The sequence below is a fragment of the Lagenorhynchus albirostris genome, chromosome 18, assembly GCF_949774975.1.
Source record: "Lagenorhynchus albirostris chromosome 18, mLagAlb1.1, whole genome shotgun sequence".
In the NCBI taxonomy this organism is placed as follows: Eukaryota; Metazoa; Chordata; class Mammalia; order Artiodactyla; family Delphinidae; genus Lagenorhynchus; species Lagenorhynchus albirostris.
The window spans coordinates 20,390,559-20,399,653 of record NC_083112.1 but is presented as its reverse complement, the minus strand read 5'-3'; the positions used below and the strand labels follow the sequence as shown (position 1 = coordinate 20,399,653).

Here is a 9,095-nt window from a genome sequence, read left to right as displayed (position 1 = left end):
TCTCTTTTTCCACTGTAGTTCACCATTTCTTCCTGAAAAGCACTTTTTGGTGCATAAGAGACACTTCATGAATGTTTGGCTTTGATAGAATGAAAAAGTATCTTCCCATCCATTTCTTATAGGGTAAATGACTACCAGATTCTCTAGAGTTGGGCTGAAGAGGGAAAACCGAACAGGATTTCATGAGATGCCTGAGAGGAAGTCGTGATCAAAGGGGAGATAACCCAATTTTCCTCTGCTTTCACCAGCCTATCACTGAAATACTTCATAGTTGACCCTCTGTCCTGTATTTTTTGTTTGTTTGTTTCCCCCTGACACTCAGCACTTCATTAGTGAGGAGCTGTGGTCTGGGAAAGAGGAGGCTGGGATGGACCAGCGCCCATCTCGGGGGATTTTCCTGGACATCAGGCGTTCCTCCACGCAGGTTTAGGGGAAACACCTTCACGGATCAAATCCCCAGAGAGCAGCGCTGTGACTGCCAAGCAGCAGGGGTAGGAGGGGCGCCCGGGGCACAGCGGGGCCCCTGGGGCAGCAGGGCTTCAATGGCAGCCTCGAGGTCGAGGGTCAGAAAGCGGCGGCTGTACGTGTGCACGACACACAGTCCGGGCCCACCAGGAGCTTCTGGAAGTTCCAGGCGACGTCGCTGCGGCACACCGGAGACCAGGCGAGGAGCTTGTGGTCGGTCACGAGGGCAGGGGCGTCCTCACTGTGCGTGCATAGCGCCTCGCGGAGGCGAAGAGCCGGTGCGCCTGCGCGCCGTTCCCCTCGCCCTTGGCCGGGAGCCTGAGATCCCGCTCAAGCCCGCCGTCTGGTTGGACGTACCTGAGGCCCTTCAGCATCTCCTCATTCTTGGCATTTTCGTGCGGGAGAGAAGAGCAGCTGACACCTGGGACCGTGACGGGAGGGGAAGCTTTCTGACCGCAAACATGGAGTTTGCCCATGAGTCACTGGACTGTTGCCTTTCTTGCAAAACCCCTGGGTGGACTTGAACCCTGGCCGGGAACGAGCGCCGGCGGGAAGCGAGCCAGAGGCCCGCCTCTCCATGCCCAGGGCGCGCGCGGCCGCGGGGCCCGCCGGCGCTCCTGACCTGGGTCGCGCTCTCACCCCCGCTCCGCCCTGCGCACCTGTTGCCCAAACTGCTTGCTCGGGAAGCCGAGCGCGACCAGGCCCGGGGCCCCCGAGGTGCCGCCGCTGCAGCTCATTCATCTGGGTGTGGTCCGGGACCGTCTTGCCTCTGAGCGACGCCACGTTCTCAGTGAGCAACCCCTTGGCCCGCAGGGAGCCCAGGCTCACGGCTTCCTCACCGGCCAGCGGGCGCGTAGAAGAGGGGACACGGAGCGCTGAGCTGCGCACGTGGCCAGGGTGTGTCGGAAAGGGGAGAGCCGCGGGCTCGAGAGCCCCTCTGTCCTAACATCCTTTTGCAGCTAGGCTCTGCACATGGAATAGTATCCAATGATCTCAGTCATCTGTGGGTTACAAGAGTGCTTATCAAAAACCCCAATTGTCTGGAATCTTGTTGAAATGTAGACTCTAACTGAGGAGGTTAGGGTGCAGCCTGAGCTTCCTAACAACTTCCCGGTGATGCTGAGGCCACTGGGTGACAAAAGCTTAGATAATCTCTTTCAGAGTAAAATGTCATTGCCACAAACCATAACCCTGTCACTCTTGAAGCATTAAAAGTGACTCAAGGCTCTGCAAGCCTCCAAGTTAAGTAGTTTCAGAGCACGTCAGGACCAGAGCAGGACAGAAAAGGGCAGGAAATGGATATGGGCTGGTTAGGGGAAAATTTCTGCAGCTCATCAGCCCTTAAAATAAAAGCTTCAGACTGGATTGGGAGTTCTCATCCTCTTTGTAGAAATGCGTGACCATTTAAAAACATGTCATCCCTAAGGACAGAGTGGAGATAAGGCCACTCTTGACATGGTCTGTTGGACACTCTGACCAAGAGTCAAGGTCAGGTCTAACAGGAAGCAAACAACAGGCGGTGGACACCTCAGGCTAGTCCCCTTCTCTGCCTATTTTGGCTTCGGACACCACACAGAGAATCGGACCGCAAACTCCCACCTCACCCGACAAGTCAAGTCTTTTTAAGGACCCTGGGCAAGTGTGTATTGGTTCAGACACTATTCTAAATAAAAGGGCTGGCTTTTCCAAGCAAATTCCTGCCTTCTTTTCCAAGGAGCACCTTGATGTCTAAGAAAACATAAGTAGGAGAGAATGGTTTCCACACACTAAGACCTACTCCAGATGCATTGAAAACTCAGCGGAAGAAGTCAAGGCAAACGGATCATGGGAAACACATAGGACATTTGGATCAGAACGTCAGCCTTCGAGTTCATCGTCTACAAAGCCTTAGAATGCAAACTGCTGAGGCTGCGCACATCCAGCTTAAAGGGAAAAAGGATTCTCTGATCTCATTGCCTCAGAAAAGCTCAATAGGTCACATTTCCGGCTTGGGCCACCAAGCCCTCCTTTGGCTTTTCCTTCCTATGCACAAAATTTCAGAAGTCACTGTGTGGCTGAATTTCCTTCGGTAACAGAAAAAACAGTCATTATTGTTGAATGCAAGGAACTGATCTGACCTAGAGTCAATGATTTCTTCCTGCAAGTGACAAAGCCTGCTTCCTCCAGCTGATAATGAAACCCTGGAAAGGCACTGAACATGCATTTTCAGAAGCAAATCATCCATGGCAAGGATGCAGTCCTGTACCTTTTTCAATCAAAATTTGAAGAATCGTATTTTAAAACAATTTTTTCTATTGTGGTGAAACATATGTAACATAAAATTCACCATTTTAACCATTTTTAAGTGTACAATTCAGTGGCATTATGCACATTAAGAATCATATGTTTAAAATAAGTAGCTATAAATGGGTCCCTAGTCTCTCTGAAGAAATATACTCAATAAGGGCAACAAAGAAAGAGCTACAGTTTTCATTCCAGAGAAGGATGGAAAACCGTGATACTTCCATACGAATAATTTAAAGGCCTAGAGCAAGGGGGAAAAAATCCTATATCCTTCTTTTCCAGGGAAGGTAAGCTAGAGTATTAAGGAGATCTCTACTCACCTCTCAGCTTCAGGAGAGGTCCCTCAATATTTGCTGGATGTACTGTCTGTGTGGCCAGCAGGCCTGTGCTGGGCTCATGCCATTTGCAAGGTTCACTGATAGAGAGTACATCTTCCTACACAGGGAGAAAAGATAGTCTCCCTATCCCACATAAAAGAGTACAGTTTAGGGGAAAACTGTACTAGGCTTTGGGGTCAGAAAGATCTGGCTGAAACACCAGTTCTGCTGCTTCTGGTGTTACTGCAAGTTCCTTAAGCACTTTGCTATAAGTTGAGGATTAATGTTAGTATCTACTTTACAGGGTGGTCATAAGGGTTAAATTAGATAAGAGGATTAGTCAGGATACAATAGGTTCTGCTGCAGTAACAAATGAACCCCAATATTTCAATGGCTTAACCTGATAAAATTTTACTTCTTGCTCATGTCACAGTCTGAGGGGGGCAGGTGGCTTTCCTCCAAGGGTGATCAAGGATCTGGGATGCTTCCAAATAACATCTCTGACATCTTGGAGGTCTTTGCTTCCTGATGAATGTAGGACCCGCACTGGCTCTTTACACCCTTGGCCTCAAAGTAGCTATGTCTTTTCTGGTTACAGTTCTTTGGAAATAAGCATGTATGTCCGTCAGAATCTGAGCAAAAAGGAAACAAACAAAAACAGATGGCACGCTCTAAAGGGCCACTTATTTAATGGATTACTTACAAAGGTGTAAGCAGGGTTAAAAGAAATCAGAAGGGATGGTTAGACCTCCCAAGACTGCCAACAACTCAGTGCAGGTCCTGGATTTTCAGTAGCTGAAACTCAGGGAGCAGATGTGAGATGGGAGTCTGGAAATAGATAACCTAATCTCTCTCCTCTCATGTTTCTGACTCTTGCTGTTGCCTCCCAGTGATCAAACTCAGCTACACACCAGACGTCAGTGGAGCCTGGGGGGATGCAAGTTCGGCTTCCTGGGGGGGCCCAGAGCAGGGTGGAAAAGTGGATCTGGAGCAGCAGATGGAGAATCCCCACCACAACATGCAGAAGGCTTAGCAATGTTCTGAGTACATAGTGGGCACTGAAAACAAATGAGTGAAAGCAGTTAGGAAAATATGAAAAAGATATTTAAATGTAGCTTATGTTTATTGAGGTCCTCACAATTCACTTTACTTCTAACAAAGAGAAATATACATTTGCTAAGGAGAATTTTTCTCTCCACAGCACAGATTTTTCAACAAGGGCTCAGTGTCCAAAGCTGGGCTGTCCTTTCTCTCTCCTAAAAGATGAGTTTAACGGGAAGAATAGTGTTTTGTTTGCAAAGCAAGAAACATTGATAGCTCCGCCCCGCAGAACTTTATCTGTGCAGCCAGTAATTACAACCTAAGTTAGGTTGAATGGCACAGTTACCCTGATAACTGCTGTTACTGTTTTCACTCCTTCACTTGCCAACAAGATCCTCTGGTCCCTTATCTTGTACTGGGGCCAACCCAACAAGAGCGGGAGAAGTTGAAATTCTGACACTTCAAAGCACAGGACAGTGTGAACAAGCTGGTGAGTTGTTTGTGTTGGGCTTTGCTAAGTAATGGGCTGGGTTCAGTGCCAGTAAAGAGCTTTGGAGAGTAGTGCTCGATGTTTATTCATATATAATCTCTCATTCTGCACGTAAGTGAAATGATCTTTTCCAAGGATCAAATTCATTTCTTGTTGCTTTCCTCCAATTCAGTATTTTGATGTCAAAAACTCAGGGAAGTTTTGAAATTGAAGGAAATTTAGAAGTCGTTTTGCCCAACCTCTTCACACACCATCGATGCCTTGGAGAGACTGGGATTCAGCCTCTCCCTGAGCCCATTCAGTGATGGGACACTTCCTGGTGCTAGCAGCTCCTGTGCGTGTGCTTTGAGCCAGGTAGGGAGCTCTGGCGGCATTATCTCCTTTAGTCCCCACAGCTCCCTGAGGCAGCTACTATCATAAGCCCCACTTCCCAAGTCAGGAAACCAGAGCAGAGAAGTAACTTGCCCAAGGACACACAGCTAAACCACACTGAAGCAGGAGCTCAAACCCAGGTCTGTTTTTCTCCAAACCCCAAGCTCTTCTCCATTAGGGTCTCCAAGTACCTTTTCGGACACCCCGTCCCCACCAGGAACTCTCTGAAATATTCTTACCCATCATTTTAGCTAATCACTGTAAGTTTTACATGATATCAAAAGTGGGAATGAAAAAAAACTGTTCCTGATAATTTACATTTTGTACCACTTTACTGTTTACGGAGCATGTCAGTAGTTTCACTTGAGCCTTTCAACAGTTCTTTGAGATAGTTATCACTATCTCTAGTTTACCTGTTAGGAAGTTGAGTTTCACAGCCATAAAAAGGAATGAAATAGGGCTTCCCTGGTGGCGCATTGGTTGAGAGTCCGCCTGCTGATGCACGGGACACGGGTTCGTGCCCCGGTCCGGGAAGATCCCACATGCCGCGGAGTGGCTGGGCCCATGAGCCATGGCCGCTGAGCCTGCGCATCCGGAGCCTGTGCTCCACAACGGGAGAGGCCACAACAGTGAGAGGCCCGCGTACCGCAAAAAAAAAAAAAAAAAAAAAAAGGAATGAAATAATGTCATTCGCAGGAACATGGATGGACCTAGAGATTGTCATACTGAGTGAAGTAAGTCAGACACAGAAAGACAAATATGATATCGCTTTTATGTAGAATCTAAAAAAATTGGTACAAATGAACTTATTTACAAAACAGATATAGAGTCACAGATGTAGAACACAAACTTTGGTTACCAGGGCAGCGGGGGAAGGGATAAACTGGAAGATTGGGAATGACATATACACACTACTATACATAAAAAAGATAACTAATAAGGACCTACTATATAACACAGGGAACTGTTCTCAATACTCTGAAATGACCTATATGGGAAAGAAATCCAAGAAAAGAGTAGATATATGTATACGTATAACTGATTCACTTTGTTGTACATCTGAAACTAACACAACATTGTAAATCAACTATACTCCAATTAAAAAAAAAAAGAGGGGACTTCCCTGGTGGTCCACGGGTTAATATTTCACCTTCCAATGCAGGGGGTGCGGGTTCGATCCCTGGTCAGAGAGCTAAGATCCCATGTGTCTTGCAGCCAAAAAACCAAAACGTAAAACAGAAGCAATATAGTAACAAATTCAATAAAGACTTAAGAAAAAAAAAAGAAAGTTGAGTTTCAGAGAGTGGGCATGTGGTCATATGTGTAAGAGGGTGGTAGAGCCAGGAGCAGAGCCCAGTTCCTTTAGATTTTGGTCCTATGCTCTTTTCACTACTCCATGCTATTGACAGCAAAAGGTGAAACAAGGAGGTATCACTTTTGTCCCGGGTTCCATCTCACTTCCTGTCTTGTACTGGTGCACCGTGGCTTTCTGAACTGTTGCAGTTAGGAGGTTCAGTCTTTCTAATAAATCTGCCTCACATCTGCTCCTTAGATCGGCATCCCAATGAAAAATTCTGTCTCATCCACTTTACTACCTGACCTCGACCCAAACTAGTATCTGCCCTGCTTTATCAACCGTGTTTGTGGGACTGTATGTTAGGGACAGTGGAGCAGATCAGACAGAAAGCAATCTAGAGCCACAGCAGTACAAGGATGCTTCTAGTTGTTCCACAGGATGCCAAACAGCTGCTTTTAAATATCCTGATGTTTGGCATCATGTAGAACAAAACTTTGATTCATTGGCCAAATATTCCATTGTCATCTAATTAATCAACATATGCTTGAATGTTTTGTCATCTCACAGACTGTATGTTTGCTTAGAAGTGACTAGATTTTAATATTTCAGCTTCCAAAAAGTATCTCTCAACAAAAGCCCCCCCCCCACTATTTTCCAATGCATAAGTCTTCTTTTCTTGTTGCTCGCCAATCTGACAAAGAGAGAAAAGTCCTGCACATGTTACAAACTATTTAATCAGCTAAATGCATCTGCATCAAAGGCCAGTGTGTTCTTCTGTTGAGAAAAAAGCAAATCTTGGGTTTCCCTAGTGTGATGAAGCCCAAACCCATGTAAGCAAGACACATTAAACATTCCTTACTCTGTCTTTGAGCTCATTTAATTTATTTTTTTATTTTTGCATCATTGACTTATTACATGATATTAGTTTCAGGTGTACAATTTGATATTTATACATATTATAAAATGATCACCAGGGGCTTCCCTGGTGGCGCAGTGGTTGAGGGTCCGCCTGCCGATGCAGGGGACATGGGTTCGTGCCCTGGTCCAGGAAGATCCCACATGCCGCGGAGCGGCTGGACCCGTGAGCCATGGACGCTGAGCCTGCGCGTCCGGAGCCTGTGCTCCGCAACGGGAGAGGCCACAACAGTGAGAGGCCCGCGTAACGCAAAAAAAAAAAAAAAAAAGATGACCACAATAGGTCTAGTGACCATCTGTCCCCACGGAGAGTTATAAGACTTTTTTTTCTTGTGATGAGAACTTTTAAGATTTGCTCTCCCAATAAACATGTTAAAAAAAAAAGATTTGCTCTCTTAGCAACTTTCAAACACCTTTGGTTTTATATCCTGTACTTTACATAAACTATTCAGTGAAAATTATTTCACTGTTTTTCCTAATTGTTTTCCTCTTACATGGCTACCTGGAAACACACTTTCCAGGAAATTTGCAATGAGGAGTGGAGGTGGTCCAGTGAACAAGATTTCTAAGCTTACTCTCCAGAAGCAGTGGTAGCTTTGTCCTCCTTGAGATCCTTAGATACACCTTAAATGTCTTTAATCTCTTTTGGACCCATTAACCTACTGCTACTCAAATTACTAATAGTATCTACTTTGTATTAAGCTATCACTACAGGTGTCAGACTCTGTGCTAAGTGCTTTCAAGACAGGACTCATTTAATTCTCCCAAGAAGCCTTTCTGTTATATTCCATGAAGAGCACCAATTTGCAAATGAGGAAACTGCAGCTTGGAGAGGGTCATCAATTTGTTCAAGGTCACACAGCTACTGGGCATCAGAGCAGGGACTCTGAACGCCAGCCTGGTTGCCTCCAGAGCCCACGTGCTTAACCCCTTACTCCTCTGCTTTCAAAGTGATAGTCCTCGAACACGGAATGGAATCCACCAGCCCAGAGTGAAGCCCAGCACAGGATGGTCCTTCCCTGACTTTAGGCCTCCTGTCCTCCTGTTCCTACCACATCCTAAGGTTCAACCCCCACAGACCGCAAGTCGTTCCCCAAACACCATACTTTTTTCTCCTGCCTTCATTTGCACACTCTGCTCTCCCCACACGGAGCATCGTACATGCCCAAACTCAATGTCTCCGTGCCCAACATCTTCCATGGGAAAATCCCCACTCATCCAGCAAGGATCACTCAAAGGTTAACGCCTCCCCAAAGTCCCCTTGACCCCATGCTGGACCCCTCTTCTCCCATCATACCTTCCTTGGTTACAGTACCTAACACCTTTATCGTCCTTAGTGTGCTGGTCACGTGTTTTTTTTTTTTTTGGTTTTTTTTTTTGCGGTACGCGGGCCTCTCACTGTTGTGGCCTCTCCCGTTGTGGAGCACAGGCTCCGGACGCACAGGCTCAGTGGCCATGGCTCACGGGCCCAGCCGCTCCGCAGCATGTGGGATCTTCCCGGACCGGGGCACGAACCCTTGTCCCCTGCATCGGCAGGCAGACTCTCAACCACTGTGCCACCAGGGAAGCCCTGGTCACGTGTTTCGAAACAATTCGTTTGCCTGTCCAGCTCTCGCATCAGCCCGGGAGCTTCTTGAGGAAGGGGCTGATCTCATCTCTGTGTCTCAGTAGGTTCTCAATTGGTGTTTATTGAATAAAAGATGAATAAAAGATGAACTAAATATGCACAAGTTGTGATGACGTGTGAGTGATTACTAACATCTATTTAACACCTCCATGGAATTCAAACTGCTCAAAATTTGTGTTTCTATAGATTTCATTAGGACAGGACTCAATTTTTGTCTTCACAATCCTCCAGGCAATGAGTTTCTGCTTTTGCTTTCTGTACGACTGTGAAGTTAATTTTTAATGAGAG

General features: G+C 46.5%; 1 pseudogene; it reads right to left on the bottom strand.

Moving 5' to 3' along the window:
- Positions 1 to 448: 448 nt before the first annotated feature.
- LOC132509008 (glutathione peroxidase 1-like) lies at positions 449 to 1,311 on the bottom strand (annotated as a pseudogene).
- Positions 1,312 to 9,095: the final 7,784 nt, after the last annotated feature.